This window comes from Coptis chinensis, chromosome 6 (assembly GCF_015680905.1).
Source record: "Coptis chinensis isolate HL-2020 chromosome 6, ASM1568090v1, whole genome shotgun sequence".
In the NCBI taxonomy this organism is placed as follows: Eukaryota; Viridiplantae; Streptophyta; class Magnoliopsida; order Ranunculales; family Ranunculaceae; genus Coptis; species Coptis chinensis.
The window spans coordinates 13,746,684-13,764,525 of record NC_141461.1 but is presented as its reverse complement, the minus strand read 5'-3'; positions in this window follow the sequence as shown (position 1 = coordinate 13,764,525).

The window sequence follows — 17,842 nt, the reverse complement described above, 5'->3', positions numbered from 1 at the left end:
CCTTGAAGCTATATGGCTCATTATCTTTGATATTCAGATATATGCCACTAAATCCACACGACCATAGTGTTTCACCGGCTTCGTGCCCATACTTGTGCACTTCTTTAACTTATCTCTTTGGCCTGGGGTTAGCCACTACAAGTTGCAGATGCTCTTGCTCTTATTCCTATTGTTGTGTGGTTCCATGATGTGGTACCTCATCATGATCTAACCAGTCATCTGGCCGGTGACATCGGACAACTCAAGCTCGGTGAGCTTGAACTTCTATAGACTCACCATTCTGCCCTTCAGACTACTTCCAAACTTCATCGAAGATAACACGGAAGTCTCATCAAAGGTAACATCTCTGCTGACCAGGAACTTATGGTCTTCTAGACACCACAATCTGTATCCCTTTACCCCATTTGCGAAGCCTAAGAATATGGCCTTCTTAGCTTTAGGATCTAGCTTGCTTTCCCTCACATGGTAGTAAGCTGTCGATCCAAACACTTGCAAAATACTATAATCAGCTGGGTTACCTGACCACACCTCATAAGGTGTCCTGCAATCTATAGCTGGTACTGGTGACCTATTATACAGGTAACACGCCATGGACACCGTGATCATCGCCAATACTTTTTGCCTAGACTGGCATTAGACAACAAACATCTCACTCTTTCAAGCAAGGTTCTATTCATCCTCTCTGCCATTCCATTCTCATTGTATGCCCCCTCGTATCCAGTGTTTGTCAATTCCCTGTTGCGCACAAAACTCTTGGAAAGGTCCATAGGTATACTCAGTACCATTGTCAGACCGTAATATCTTTACCTTCCTATCTATGCGATTCTCAACCGTTGCCTTCCACTTCTTAAATGTCTCAAACACTTCATCTTTCGATTTCATCATATACACCCACACATAGTGCTTATTATCATCAATGAATAAGACATAATAGCCGTTACCTCCCTTTGAAGCCACCCTGGAGGGTCCCCAAACATCCGTATGCACATAGTCAAGGATGCTTGTTGTCGTGTGCTTGCTTGACTTAAACTTGACTCTGCACTGCTTCCCATAGACGCAATGCTCACAGAACCCCATACTTGGCTTCTTCAAATTCTTCAAGAACCTTCGCCAGACAACTCGGACAAAGCCTTTTCACTCATATGCCTTAAACGCATATGCCATATCTTAGTGCACTTAGAATTATTACTACATGCACCCACTGCTACATCGCCTATCACCGTACTACCTATCAGAGTATACAAGGTTCCATGTTTTTGACCCTTCATAACAACTAAAGAGCCATTAACAATATTTAGGACTCCACCTTCGCCCACAAACTTGTGGCCTTTGGAATCCAAGGTACCAAGAGAAATAAGACTTTTCTTTAGCTCAGGAACATGTCTCACATCGGTTAAAGTCCTCACTACACCATTATACATCTTGACCCGTATAGTTCCAATTCCTACCGTCTTACGAGCAACGTCATTACCCATCAAAACGGAATCACCATTAATACTCTCATAAGAAGTAAACCACTATCTATTCGGGCACAAATGATAGGAACATCCAGAATCAAGAATCCACCTTTCGGTCATATAGTCTTGTGTGGACACACAGAGACTGAACTCATCCCTTTCAGAGCCTGAAACATAACTTGCCTCAATTTTTACCTTACCTTTCTTCTGACCATCTCTCTTGTTCTTTTTCTTTGGGTGAGGACAATTACTTGCATAATGTCCCTTTTCATTGCAATTGTAGCACTGTACATGTTTTAAAGGCTTCTTTGACTTGGACCTAGAATTCTCATTACTTGTAGAATTCTGTTCATACGAATTTCCTCTTGCCACTAGCCCCTGACCTGCATCAATGCTATTCTCTACATGTGTCTTCTTCATCAACTCATAAGAAAGAAGTGCACTCTGAACTTCGTCAAGATCGACGACTTCTCTGTTCATAAATGTAGTCATTAGATGCTCATAGCTTTCTGGGAAGGAGAATATTAAATATGCCGTTTGATCCTCATCATCCATCTTCATACCAACATTCAAATAATCCGCTAGATGTTGACGGAACTCACTAACGTACTCTTGCATCGTTGAACCATCGACCATCATGTACCGATACAGACGCTTCTTAAGGTACATCTTGTTCGTCATGCTCTTGGTCATATACATAGACTCTAGTTTGAGCCAAATACCGGCAGCGGTATTTTCTCTTATCACACTATACATGACCACATTAGCAAGACATAACCGGATTGATGAACAAGCTTGAAGATCGAACTCTTCCCAATCATCATTGCTTATATTCGCCGCCTTAGATTTAATCCCCTTTAAAGCCTTGTGCAAACCTTGTTGGATGAGGATGTTCTTTACTTGGACTTGCCAAATCCCAAAGTTATTCTTCCCATTAAACTTCTCTACTTCAAACCTTGCGTTTGACATCTTGGGAGCCATCTTTCAAGTTATACACAATAACCCAAAAAAAAAACAATTCACTTCGAAATTTAATCGAACACCTTGTCTACACAAATTTCGAGCACTAAACTCAAAATCCTAGGTCGTATACCTACGCTCTGATACCAATTGTTGTGAATAAATAACTGCAGAAACAACGTTACCCACAACAAACGGATCAATCCAACACAAGGATCGATCATTCTCAATAGACAAAACTTCAACACCCTCCAAGTAATATCCCAACACTTCTCAATATCAAATAACAAGCATATAAAGTAAAACAATTAATGTAAAAGAAGAACAAACCACAAGATGAGATATATCGTGGTTCGGCAATTTGCCTATGTCCACACTGCGAGTTCCAAGCTTTACTAGATGTCCGGAGTAATAGATTACAAGTCTCTCAATTCACTCACAAAGAATGAACACTCAACTCACAAAGAATTGCTCTCTTATAATCTCTATCTTTCTTGGTTTTGGAAAAGTTAGGTTTCTACAGAAAAAAACCTATATTTATACTATTTCATAAAACTTCCGAAAAAGGGCAAATTCGTGCTGAAATAAGGTGGAGCGGGCGGCGCCTCGACCAGGCAAAGTTGAGCACGGATCATGCTGAAATCACTGGAGGTCACCAAAGACATGAGGGCGGGTCGTGCCTTGCCAAGGTGTAAATGGAGCGCGGGTCGCGCCCTTCACACCAGAATGAGAAAACAACGTTTTTCTCTACAATTCATTCTATGTCGTTCACATTTTCTCTTAAATGAACTCACCCACCCACACAAGAATTTAATGAACATGATTACATGATCTACAAGGCTACAATTGTATAAAGGACATCTAGTTGAAAAACAGTGAGTCAGTAAATATTTACTTAACGGGAAACTCCATAATCCATAACCTTGTGGATGAAGGAATAGAGAGCTCCAAAAAGAAAGAATTTAAATGTAACTATTCATTGCCATACTTCTGTACCTGAATTTGATGGATATTTCATCACCAATCAATGTTGCAATCATTAGATGTGAGAGCCAAAGAAGGGCCTTCCTTAGGGAGATATCTTACAAACAATTCCATGCTCCCTCCGTTCTCTCTTTTTCTTTTATCTCCTCTTACGAGGATCAGTATCCTTAAGAGGGATGTTCAATGAGGTAGCTAGGAGACTAATATTGGATGCGAATATAAATCCTTTGGTTTGATATCAATGCCACAAGGCCTCTCCATAGTTTACCCACTGTACGAAACTATCTGAAAACTAGCCAAGACCATCAAAATTCTAATCAGTGTCATGCGAAAGTTTTATATCATCTTGTGTTCTTCCCTGCACAAGGGGAATAAAGATTTCTCACATGCCGCTCCAAGGACAATTTTCTGAAACACTTTTTCGAGCAACTTGAGACAACCACTTACGCGATTGAGGTCAATTGTTTTTGGAATTAGATGCAAATAATTACAATTAAAAATGGTAAAGTTGTTTTCAATTAAAACAAACACATTTATATGAGAAGGCAAAGAAGAAGGTGTAGAGTCTTTGAAGGTAAGGGGAATAAGAGAGGTTGCAACAAGTTCTTTTTTTTTTTTATGCCCAACACAAAAACATGTTTTTTAGGATAATGACAAACTTGTAATAATTGGAGTCTGCCCAACACAAAAACATGTTTTTTAGGGTAATGACAAACTTGTAATAATTGGAGTCTGCCCAACACAAAATGGAAGGTGTCCATAGCGAGTACCATCAAGAATTAGTGTGAGAAAAAAATTTAGTATCACATAAATATTAGTATGCCAAAGCACACACTCAATTTCTCATGCGCCTGGGAGCATAAATTGGCATATGATAAAGTTCCGATTTAATAGTGATACTGATGATGTATAATGATAGGGAATAATCAGTTAGTGCATGAATATTTGTAAACCTTGAAGACATCTTATAGAGTTATAGTATACAAATGTACAAAGTTCTTAGATTCATCATTAGATCACTTGCAAATCACATCCAACTATATATCCAAGTGAGGATTAGCGTCCAAGGTGACCCCATGTCGGGGGATGCCCAACACAAAAACATGTTTTTAGGGTAATGACAAACTTGTAATAATTGAGTCTGCCCAACACAAAATGGAAGGTGTTCATAGCGAAAAACCATCAAGAATTAGTGTGAGAAAAAAATTTAGTACCATAGAAATATTAGTATGCCAGAGCACACACTCGATTTCTCATGCTCCTGGGAGCATAAATTGGCATATGATAAAGTTCCGATTTAATAGTGATACTGATGATGTATAATGATAGGGAATAATTAGTTAGTGCATGAATAGTTGTACATCTTGAAGACATCTTATAGAGTTATAGTACATAAATGCACAAAGTTCTTAGACTCATCATTAGATCACTTGCAAATCACATCCAACTATAGTGAGGATTGCGGCAAGGTGACCCCATGTCACCATATCTTTTTGTTCTTGTTATGGAGATATTCAATTCATTACTTTTGAGAGGTCTTCAAAACAGAGCTTTTCAACCTCATCCCACATGCAAGAGAATTCAAGTTACACACTTGTGTTTTGCTAATGATGTCTTGATCTTCATAAGGGGGAAAGAAAACTCAATTCTAGCCCTAAACAATATACTTGATGAATTTTCTGGGGCAACTCGATTGATGTTGAACTCAAGCAAATCATATATTCTATCTGGAGGTATTTCTCAGTTGATGCTTCACACTTAGCTCAGATTCTAAACATGCAAACTGCCTCTCTTCCAATAAAGTATTTGGGTCTACCGCTTGTTTCTGCAAGGATAAGTGTCAAAGATTGTTTACCTTTAGTGGAGAAGACTACATTAAACTGGAAGAATAGGTTCTTGAGCCATGTAGGGAGACTTTAACTTATCATTTTAGTTCTTGCATCTTTTCATATATATTGGGCCAAGACTTTCATTCTTCCAAATAGGGTGTTGACTATGGTTTCAAAGATTTGTATAAAATTCTTATGGAATGGACTAGCTATGGGGGAAAAATGCATCACCAATTCAAGCAAAGAAAATTTGTTATTTCCCAAGTTTGAAGGTGGTCTTGGCATCCAAGACCAGTTATATGGAACACTGCATCTTATTGTGGTCTTATATACAGAATTTGTTGCAAAGAACCAAGTTTATGGATCTCTTGGACTTGGTCTCAACACATCAAGTTGCAATTCTTTTGGACTATGCCTATTCCTAGATATTGTTTTTGGACTTGGAGATGTGTGCTAAAAAATAGAAAATATGAAAAAAAAAAAAAGCTTCTAAGGTACAACATCTCAACTGGTGAGCAAACCCTATTATGGCATGATCCCTGGTGTGTACCTGATTCACTTATACATTCTCAAGAAGCAAAGAATCTCTTACAGCTCCCTTTGGATGCAAATGTAAGTTCTCATTGAAAATGGTGTGTGGAATTAGATAGTACATAGACTACCCGAGTGTGAAGTCAAAAAATCTATTCTAGCCACATACATCAATGTATACTTACCAGAGGATAGAGTTATTTGGTTGTCTTCTCCATTTGAAATTTTCTCTTCTAAAGTAGCTTACAACGATCTTAGGAAGAAAAGGCAGAAACCGAACTGGTGTAGGATGGTTTGGGGTAATCTTGTGTTACCAAAACATTCCTTTAATGGCTGGCAATTGTTTTCCGGAAGCTTTCCTACACAAGATAGGCTAATGCACAATAAGGTTTTGAATGTTTCTCAATGCTGTTTTTGTAATGAAGTCAGAGAAAACTCAAAGCACATGTACTTTGATTGTAATTATTCATCGAAAGTTTGGTCAAGAATGAAGCTTGTGTGGGTCTGGGAAGAATCGTGAGGGGATCAAATGCAGAATGGAGTTACATTATTAATCTATGCAGGAAAAAGTCTCCCAGAGCTGAAGTGATCAAAGCATATGTATGTGCCACCATTGGCTATATTTGGTATGAGAGAAATGGTAAAAGATTCAACAACCACTCAATATCTTGTCAAAGTCTTGCTAATGTTATATTCAAAGACATGAAAATCTATCTTAGCATCAAGATAGACACTGTCCTTGACACATCAGAAATCAAGAGTCTACTGACAAGACTTGACATTCAAGTTAAATATAGAATCAAGAATCTAACTTTATGCAAATGGAAGCTACCCCCGTCAGGTTTCTTCAAACTTAACAGTAATGGTTCGGTCACTGATCAGAGAGTGGGATATGGTGGTATCAATATCGACCAAGAAGGTAATGTGATCTTCACCTTTACAGGAGGAGGGCATAGGAAATCAATTCTTTACCAGGAACTGAAGGCAATTGAAGTTGGTATCTCGATTTGCATGTATAAACAACTCAGAAAGATTCAAGTGTGTTCTGACTCAAAAAGAGCAATACAAATTGTTAAAGGACAAGAGGGAGCACCATGGGTCAGCCTAACCCATTAATTTATTTTTTAAAAAAGGAAAGAAGTTCCATGTGCTACCATTCTCTTCACAAAGCCCACTAGTGTCCCAAGTAACCAATCACAACTCTGATAATCTGATTTACTCGGTATGTAATTATGTATGAACTGAAAACTATAACTAGATTGATGCTGCGATGTGTCTAGTGAAAGACCCCTTGGAATAATTTTTTTTGGTAAATAACCCCTTTGGAAGTTGGAACATTCATTTATTCATTAGTATTGTTTTAAATATATCAAGGTGAGCCCATTATCATGTGAAGATTAACCAGACATTACAACCTTGTTGGCCACGTGAGCTAAATGTTATATTATCTCCATTAATGTATTGGGATCAGCTCTTCCTCGGACTAAGGGTGTGATGGGTACCGTTTACCTAGAATTGGAACCGTAGAAAAAATCATAATTCCAGTTCTTATTTTTAGGAACCATTTAAAAATAGGTACTATAAAAACCAGACCATATAGAACTGGAACTGAATGGTTTTTTAAACAAATAAACCGGACTAGAACCAAAACCGGACAGGAACCGAACGTTGTTATTGTGAAATAAATAATATAAAAACTCAAAACGTTCAATTATATATTACAAATTTCTATTTATTAGTATTATATGTAGTTGGGGAGGTAATTATAATTGGTTTTTGTGTCTGTCGTTGTATTTGTGATACTACTATCACTCTTTCATTTCGGTTACATGTTTTGTTCCTTTGAGTTCATTTCAACGCTATTGGCATAAACATATATAGCTTAATAATACACCGCCATGCATTCTCATTGGTAATTTGGTATCATGCTTTCATTTGATCCATTTGTAGTACATTTTGAATCAAGGGTTCCCTTACAATAGGGCTAATAAGAGACAAGCATGATTTCAAAGTTGAGGGTACTGAGATCAGCGACTGAAGGTAAATTTTTCTCCACATGTATTTTACTTGATTATAAACCATTAAAAAAGTTGTTAAAACCTCATCTCCATTGCTCTTTATCCTTCTAAACATAATTTAGGTGGATAAAGTATTTTAATGTCTATAATTGTAGTATGACAGAAGGAATTTATTTATATAAGGATAGCCTATTGCTAGAGATTCCCACTAGTGTGGTCAATTAGAGAAAAACAATTATAGAAAACAGTTGTATGGTGACGTGTCATGTAAGGAGGTGTGCCAATGGAGATTGTTAATGGAGAGTTCAATACATTAATGGAGGCAGCCTAAACTTGTTTTTGCTTCCAGCAGCAAGTTTCGGATTTCTATTCCCAGTAGGTTTCCTATTATATTATGGAAACCAACTGTGACCGAACTTAAGATTGTCGCCAAAGTCATCAGTTCACCTTAAGACAAAATATTATTACCGATGATAAAAAGTGTGGCTGATAGTAATTATTGCCTACGCTTTTCTATCGCCGCTAAAAGTTTCGTTGCTGAAAAGGGCACTTGTTGTAGTGACACCGCCATGCATTCTCATTGGTAATTTGGTATCATGTTTTCGTTTGATCCATTTGTAGTACATTTTGAATCAAGGGTTCCCTTACAATAGGGCTAACAAGAGACAAGCATGATTTCAAAGTTGAGGGTACTGAGTTCAGTGATTGAAGGTGAATTTTTCTCTTCATGTATTTTACTTGATTATAAACCGTTAAAAAAGTTGTTAAAACATCATCTCCATTGCTATTTATCCTTCTAAACATAATTTAGGTGGATAAAGTATTTTAATGTCTATAATTGTAGTATGACAGAAGGAATTTATTTATATAAGGATAGCCTATTGCTATATATTCCTACTAGTGTGGTCAATTAGAGAAAAACAATTATAGAAAATTTTTGTATGGCGATGTGTCATGTAAGGAGGTGTGCCAATGGAGATTGTTAATGGAGAGTTCAATACATTAATGGAGGCAACCTAAACTTGTTTTTGCTTCCAGCATCAAGTTTAGGATTTGTATTCCCATGTTTTCGCTTCCAGCAACAAGTAGTTTTAGATTTCTATTCCCAATAGGTTTCCTATTATGTTATGGAAACCGACTGTGATAGAACTTACCTCTATATATGTGGTATGTGCATCCAGATCAGAACTCACTCACAGAAACAGATCTTGCGCTGCACACAAAATCCTAGCATTTCCTCTTCTTTCTATTAGGCGCCAGAGACTGTTATATCGCCGTTCTAAAGAGAAGTCTGATTAGTGCAAAACTAGGCTTCTATAACCATTGTATCCTATGAGGAGAAGACGCCATTGCAGCCTTTCTGCACCATTGGAAGGGGCAAAATCTTTCCTTAAGGACAGTGTAATCCACGCCTTGGTTGCCTACTATTCATGTTGTCCTAGACTCTTTTCTATTTTCTTAATCCGGTTCTAACAATCTTAAGGAAAGATTTTTTATATGTCTACACCACTAGACACACCGAACAAGGAAAAAAATTCTGGAGTCATGGAGGTTACTTATAATGTGAGGAATGTTGCACCTGTACTGTCTGCTCACAACCTACCTAATGTGTCAAAGATTGAATCTTTTAGCAGTTCTCACTTCAAGCGTTGGAAGGAGAGGGTGTACTCAGCCTTTCTCAACTACGCGAAGTATCTCACTAATACAACACCCATGGAGGGTTCTATTGATTTCAAAAAAAATCATCTTTGCTTGGCAAACGCTCAAATAGTAGGATTATTGAATAGCTTCAGATGAACTAAGTGATCGACAAACGTTCAAATGCCTTATGAAAGCTTATATTGAACCTCTAAATCTGAGGTGCATTGAAAGTTTGTGTATGGTGAGTTAGACGCGAGTGATGAACTGAAAAAGAATGCAACTAGAGTACATATTGTATGTTATAATCAATTGCTTGAATTAGAGTAATTCTAAGGCGGTGGGATTTTACAAAATAAAACTCCACTGATACAAATTATTTACCTTTGGACGATGTTTTTCTATGCTTTATGATACTTTCTCTTTGCAATTGATAAGGTGAAAAGATGGATTGAGGTTATGTGATCTCTTTTGTTAAAATTTAATACATTGAAACTTCACCCTTTTTGGTTATGGATGTCATGGAAGAAGCAACAGTCATCGGGTCGCATTTAGCTTTATTTGTAGTGGAATTATTATAAAAAATAAATAGCAAATGGTAAATTGGTAATGCATATATTGTTACCAATGTACAAGATTTTTTTTTTGTTTGGTTCATGGATTTATGCAGTGATGGCTTCCCCTGAGGAGGACCCAAACAAGCCTTGCGAGCTCATTGTCTTATCTTTCAGTGAATATCACTTGCATTGGTATACTTCTTCTTACATTTGTATTTCATTATTTTTGACATACATATATTTATGTTTAACTCATTGCTCTTTAATATAGATGAATTAGTACGTGCATCATTTTATCAAAGTACTTGCGGTACTAATGCATAATATAGTCCATTAAGATAACATTATAGAGTAAATTCTTTACTACCCATATCTCCATCCTACTATCATTGAATATTTGATTCGGTCGCCATGGAATTCAAAAATGTATTCATGAGGGTATTTTAATATAGCACGGGGTGTCATAGGGTTTCCTTGCATGCAGTTCATTATGTCACTGGCTCTACCATCTTGATTTATTTTCCATCAGATGCAGCAACAACAATATTAAAAAATAAGAGTTTGATAGATTACCTAGAGTAAGAGCTAGCTATACAAATTATATAGATACATTGAAAGAATTGTAAGTGTATGACCATTCTTCAAACTCAAGAGTCACTTTATTTAGAGCTTTCTATATTGCCTTGACGTAAGGTAACCATGCTAAGCAAGACCTGCTATCAGCACCATACAACTTTTGTTCTGAAGGTGATAAGCATTGCCTTTAGGAATCCAACATGTTATCTAGAGAGAGCTCTTAATGTTAAAAACTTTGTTCAAATCAAGAGGTGAAACTTTTTTGATATATTTGCTAAGGTGAGGGCCGACTCAAGAATGGAATCATGGTAAAGTCGGAGAGAATGGTTTGAGTGACCAATTCTGTTTTGTTGTTGAGAGAGATGGGAGGGGGAGGACGAATGAATTGACAAAGAGTTCTTTTGTTAAAATTTTCACCTTTCTTTTTATTGTTTATCAAGCTGGGTTTTTCTTCTTCTTTAATTTTTTTGGTAAAGGTCTGGTAGGTCAAGTGGTTGATGCTTGGTTATTGTTTACAGGCCCTCATAGGGTTAGCAAGAAAAAAATGGCACTGGCACTCTAAGAGTTAATATGCATAAGTACTTTGTCAGTAGGAAACTAATGCCGGTTTTATAACCATGACATCGGTTGTACCCACTGGATGCATATTAGCATTAGAATAATTACAATGACAAGGTAGTTTGGAGATGGTGAAATGTATTAATTGTTATGTTGAAGTGGTTGACTCGCGTTGATGAGTATCAATATCGGTTAAGACCAGGAGGTACTATGGTTGGAAGGTATTGAGTGACATGTTAAAGTGGTTGACTCATGTAGATGAGTGTCAATATAACCAACTGATACAAGAGTAGTTGGTTATTGTAGCTAAAGGTGTAAGAGAAAATTCGTGACATTAGAGATGGAAGTTGGTTAGATGGTGTAAAAGTTGATATGAATGGCCTTTGAATGTTAACTAAAGTATGAGGTAAATGCCAATAAATGCAAGTGCATGTTTGAACCTTAATACTACAGTTTTATGCGGCTATAACGGTATAATTCTCATGTTTTGTTGCGAAATGTGCACTATATGAGGCAATGGTAGTTCATATGATATCTTTCAATGATAGTTTGTGGAGTTGTGAGTTTGTCGTTGACAACAATAGATCATATTATTGTGTTAAGACCAATTTCCAAGTATGGAGCCTATGAATCACTCAAGGCCTATAAAGCTTATGCCTCGAGTTTATATAGCTGGAAAATCACTCAAGGCCATATGAGCTTCTAAGCAGCTATTGATGTTGAAAGACAACCTTGCGATCTTCCCCACCCAAGGCTTTTTCTTTTTCTTTTTCGGCTCTTATATTAACAATCTCTTCAATTACACGATGAAAGTTTGAACCCATTTTACTATGCTTTTAGGACAGTAATACTTTGTCAAAGAGACATATTTATTCTCTTTCTATGCAAGCTTAAACTTGATTATTTATAAGAAAGATACTCAGATGGCTAAGTTTAGGGTTTATATTTTCTTTGGTTGTTACATGGCTCTTTTCTATTGCTTTCTTTGATTATTTTGGTTGTTGCAATATATAATCTTTCTTACTGTAATTTACACTGCAATTTATTCAAGTGAGACTCTTCACTGTTCTATAAGAGTAAGTCCAATGGTTTGGTTGTTGCAACCTCAAACTTAAAAGCAATATGGAACGATATGGAAACTATTAGCACTTGATATTCTTTTCTGACCTTAGCCAAGGTGGTTCTTTGTTCGTATTATATAGGTGAGGAGTTGTTGCCTTGAAGTATGTCTTGCCAAGAAAGATGAAAGAAAAAGTGCTTAAGGATTTTGCTATACCGTACCAAGTTTGATTCACGGACATGTTAAGGGAGTTTTTGATGTTGTTGCTCAAGAACTATGTGATTTAGACATTTATAGTACCAAATATTAGCATATGCAATGGCTATATATGTGAACTATGTAACTAATTTCCTCTACTCACTTGTAGCCATTGTAATATTTTTCGTTATGTTTCATATATCCTATATATATGAAGTAAATTGTACAGTTGTGTGCTCCTATAGCCCTTCTGTTTGCATCGAGAATATATTTTTCTTTCCAACCTAAAAACATATTTGAAATGTTGTATGATATGCACAATTGTGCTTTGGTGAAAATGTGAAGTGATGCGGTATGGTTTAGTATTGGGTTTGTAGTGTGATACACGTATTTTTAGTTTGTTGTGCTTGCTTGAAATTGTATATACTTTCTAGCATTTCAAGTTGAAGCTGTGACGTGGTCTATTGAATGGAGTTCTAATGTTTAGCTTATGGGTTATCCTGTTCTCAAATGAGCTAGAACACTTACAAACTATGCTTTTGGTGGTAAGAGGATAACAATAAAAGCAGAGATGTAATTGACTTGTCGCTTTAGATTGAAAGCATATAGTTGAAGTTTTTGAGGGCTTGATTGAGAGCAAGCCTTTGTCTATTGCAAAGAATGGTTACTAAACTAACTCTCCAACCTACACGATACTATCTTAGAGTGTATGAAGGACTTGAGTTTGTGATAGATAGTAGAAAAAAATAATAATACTTGAATATGATGCCTATTTTTAACTAATAAGATGGGAATTAATTAGCAAAAACATACTAAAGTACCGAGAAATGAATTCGGATATGGGTCGATTCAGGTTGAACCCGCATTCATTCCCAGCCTTAATGACCAGCGACGGTCCTAATTGTAGCCTCCTCGAATCAGGTTTGCCGCAATTTACGTGCCATGACATGTTGATTGCAAAGCACTTTGACATTGAAAATTCTTATATGTAGCCTTTAAATTGAGATTTGCCAATGAACAAGACTCTTATGCTATAAAAAAGTTTTGAAAGTAACTTGGCTTAAAACAGCAAGTGCAACAACACATTCAACACAATTAACAGTATGTTTGACAAAAATAACTGTGAATTTAGACATACTATTCTTTACTTTTAAGCGGGCAACAAACTAATTCTAAAGCCTAATACACTTGATAATATACCTTAAACCAATATTTTTCTTTTAAAACATTTGTTATCAACTATTAATGTAGCATATATGCCCGGCAATTTCCGAGCTAATTAGCTAGTACAAAATAAGGTACCACCAATACACTTAAAGCATCATCAACGCATTTCTAAATTTTGTTGTGACACCTCAAATATTTTTAGTCGATCGAAATTTCTAAAAACAAGTTAAGCACTAGCGCGTTTTGGACAAAATTTGGCTTTTTATTTCGGACGGGAATAGTTGTTCCGTTCCAAATTTAATTTGTTTTAAAGAGCAAAAGTTGTCCTGTCCTTGTTGAAACAATTTTTTTTTAAAACACACGCATTCTCAAGGCTCCAGTACCATTTCTCATAGGAACAACGAGATAAACTCAAGCCCCATCCCTTCAATCACCAAATCAATATTCGTTTTTCAACCAAATTTCTTTCTATTTTTTGCAATAGATCAACATCGTCGAGCTGGACATAAGAAGAGTATTCTGCATGGGTCGAGGAGTGCAAATCCTCGGGAAAACGAGGGTGAACTCGTACCGAAAAATGATTTCAATTTTCCACAGAGATTAAGTATTGTTGATCATCCGACGTTGGCTCCCGATCCAAACAAGCATGTTTCATCTTTATATAACACTGACGGAGTAAGTATGAGTTTATGAACGTTGTTCAATTGATTTTTATTTAAAATCGTGTTTAGAATTTATCATATACTAGCTGTTTGATTAAATTCCTCAACGTGTAGAAAATGAGTTCAACGAAATGGAGATGTGTAATGCCGAGCATTAAAGACTTCTAGAGTCACTGATAAGAGCCCAAAACTGTAGTTTAAACCCTTTAATAGTATTTATATTTAGCCAATTATGTTATTAATAATATAGGTTTATCACTAATTACGTGTTTTGAGTATTCCAGGCTTCGGAGTTGAATAAATATCAATTCATTACTAATTAGGTGCTAAAAAGAGCTAAAGTGATTGCTAGGGAAGTTCCATGAAGAAAACCCAAGTTTCATGGAGAAAAAACCCTTAAAAAGCCCAAGTCAAAACTGTTAAGTGAAAGTCAAACTTGATTAGAGAGCTGAAGAAAAGTCAACAGAACTTCAAAAGGCCATATCTTTGGACTCAGGCCTTAGATTTGGGCCCATTTTATATCAAAATGACCGGCTCAGAAAGCCCTTTCCAATGGTCTAGGTCTTGACTTGATCATAGTAGTATAAGTTAATGAAAACGTGCGCTACAATAATATAACCAGAATTAGAAGTCTTTGATTCAGCCAATTGGGTTATGGACTTGATTTATGGGTCTATAACCTAGCCTAAAAGTCCATATATGAAATTGTAAACATAACCCTCTCCTATATAAAGAGGGTTACGGTTAAATAAAACTAGGCTACTCCCATATTTAGTTTAGTTATAAATTAGGGTTCTTTATCTCTATCTCTCCCTCCCATTAGCTAAAATAATATATTTGCTTCCTCCCCAATTAGTTTAGAGTAATTAGGGTTTAATGTTCTTGCCTCCAACTCCATTACACCATTAGTTTTATTAATATAAGTATAGTTTAATTTAATTATGTCTTCTTATTATTATTTATTGTTAATGAACCTAATGAAACTTGGCTAAGACTCTATTAGAGGAGTTTTATGAAGTCTATGTGAAGGTTATGATTGTTCTTCTTTAGTTTTCTTATTATCTTATGTGCTTAAGTTTAAGTTCTATAGTTGTCTAGAGATAGAGATTATAGAAGTTGAACTAGAGAAAGAAACCTCCATAAAGAGATTTGTGGAGGAGAATTTCTCTTATGCTAATCATATCTTGGTACAGAATTTGCTAGGAATGGTTAAGGATCAATAAAAATTGTGACTTTTGTTGTTTTACCTTGTGTAGATTAATAAAGGTTAATTAAGATTAAAATATGAGAAACTAGTTAGAATAATCATAACTTCACATAGATGGATTAATCCTTCCTCTATGTTCTTCCTAATCATTAAATTCACATTTTAATTTCTTATTTTAAATTAGTTTAATTTATAATTAGTTTATTGCATTGTTAGTTTAATTAATTTATAATTAGTTTTAGTTTAAATAAATCATAACACTACTCTCATTGTTCTCACCGCGGATTTATAGTGGAATTCTAAGTTTTTAATGATTAAGAGTGGAACGAATCCTGACTCTCTATATTGCATAATGAATTGAGAGTATGAATAATATTGATAAGGAAATTGATCATTAGTTGTTTGTGTTCTTTTATAGATAATTAAGGATTACTTTTAACGATTATCAGTCATCTAGTGGAAAGAGGGGACGAAATGGAGCACATAAGAGCTCGAATTTTGGGAACACCTTTTGGTCCACTGATATCGTGTACGAGCATTCGGACTGGTCGTCCATTGATATTTGTATTGGTAGAATGATAGTGGCACACCACGCACACTGTTCACCTTCCATGTGGTGAGATTGGTATCGATCACACCACTTGACTTTACAATGTTAACAAGTTTAAGTGTGCGCGAGAAGAAGCCAGTTTTGTTTGATTCAAGTATCAAAGATGATTTTCAAAGGTTGAAGACTCTACTGCCTTCGTTGTTTGATTTTGAAGGTAGACTTGCTCCAGGGAATATGGATGCCAGATACATTTTGAACCTGCCCATCAGAGAAATATTCATGCACCGATTAGATTATGAATATTATTTAGAACATGAAGTTGACGCCTTATACTTGGACCCAAACTCTGCGGAGGAGGATGAGTTTATCAGGATTTTTTTATTATATTTTTTGGGCCAAGTGGGTTTTACAACAGGAAAATCTGGGATTCGAACTGGTTGGTTATCGTCTTTGGTAGACCTTGATAATTTGGATGATTTTGACTGGGGAGGTGCTTTCATGGCACATCTATATACAAGGCTTGATTTGTTTGTACAAACAAATGAAATGGGGAAGCAATTCAACGGAATTACTTGGATACTATAGGTAATTCAATAGGATTTAACTTTTAAGATATAAGATTTTATTTTGTTAGTTAAATATTATATAATTTAAATTAGATACACTTTCATTTGATTATTTCAGTACTAGTGGTATGAGTATTTGACTTGCTTAAACCCTATACTGAAAAAAGGATTGGGATAAGGACTTATGGCCTCGCCCACAGGGATGGGCTGCATTCGGTCATGCTAGATTAAGGGATGAGGTCCATAATGATCTACAAGCTGCTAGGATCCAAATAGAGACGAAAAGTGTGAGATCTATTGTTTAGAGTCCATGGCAAGGTTCTCAATTTGAGAATATGCATATCTATCAACATAATACTCTAATGTCGTTAAAAAGATTCATATTGCAAGCCCCTGATATACGTGTTTGGTTCCTTGGAGATAGGGTGACTATGTAGACCATTGGATATAGATATATTCCTGCGTGCCCACCCACAGATATGTGTGCTATGGATGTATCAGAGAATTTGATTGAACGGTATCGCGTTGAGAGTGCGTGGCCGAGTTTTACTGATTATGCTGATTTGAACTCCACTCTTGATTATGACACTTATTGGGGGAAAGTTTCTAGGGGAAACCTATCTGCGGGTCCACTTTAAAGAGGTGCAAACATGGATGTCGCAACTAGTCAGAGTTTTAGACGAGACGTTGAATTCCCAGAACCTGCAAGTTCCATAAGAACATCTAGAGTCTATCATGGTTATACACCCCCACCTAGTGATCCATACGACCCATGGTCATACCGCGTTGTTACTTCTCAGGGAATGGATAGCACATTTTACTTGGAGCGTTCGGTGCTTGTACCTGACTTACAACAGTTTAATGAGGTATATTTATATTTCATTATGTTAATTTAAACACACTATGTATATTTAACTTAGATACAATATTGACACAATGCAGGAAGCAGTGCGTGCTCGATTATTAGATGAACGCAAATCAACCAGGGGCTTCGAGCTAGTTTAATTGAGCACACTCAATAGTATTATGGCTATTTAGACGAAGAACGAACGCAAAGAGCAAACGCTGAGCATAGGATGGCTGAAATGACAAACGAATTGACAACCTTGGTAATTTTATTATATGTTTGACATTTTCAAATATTTTTTTTTATATATCAAATTTTAGATTTTAATTGCATTGTGTTGATGTTTTAGAGAATAGTTACCGATATCATGCAGCAAAACAGTGCTCCTAATAAGAGAGGGAGTGGCCAGAGCAGTCAGGGCAGTGCTCCATAGTGCTATATTGCACTATTTTATAATAATTTAGTGATGTCATTGTT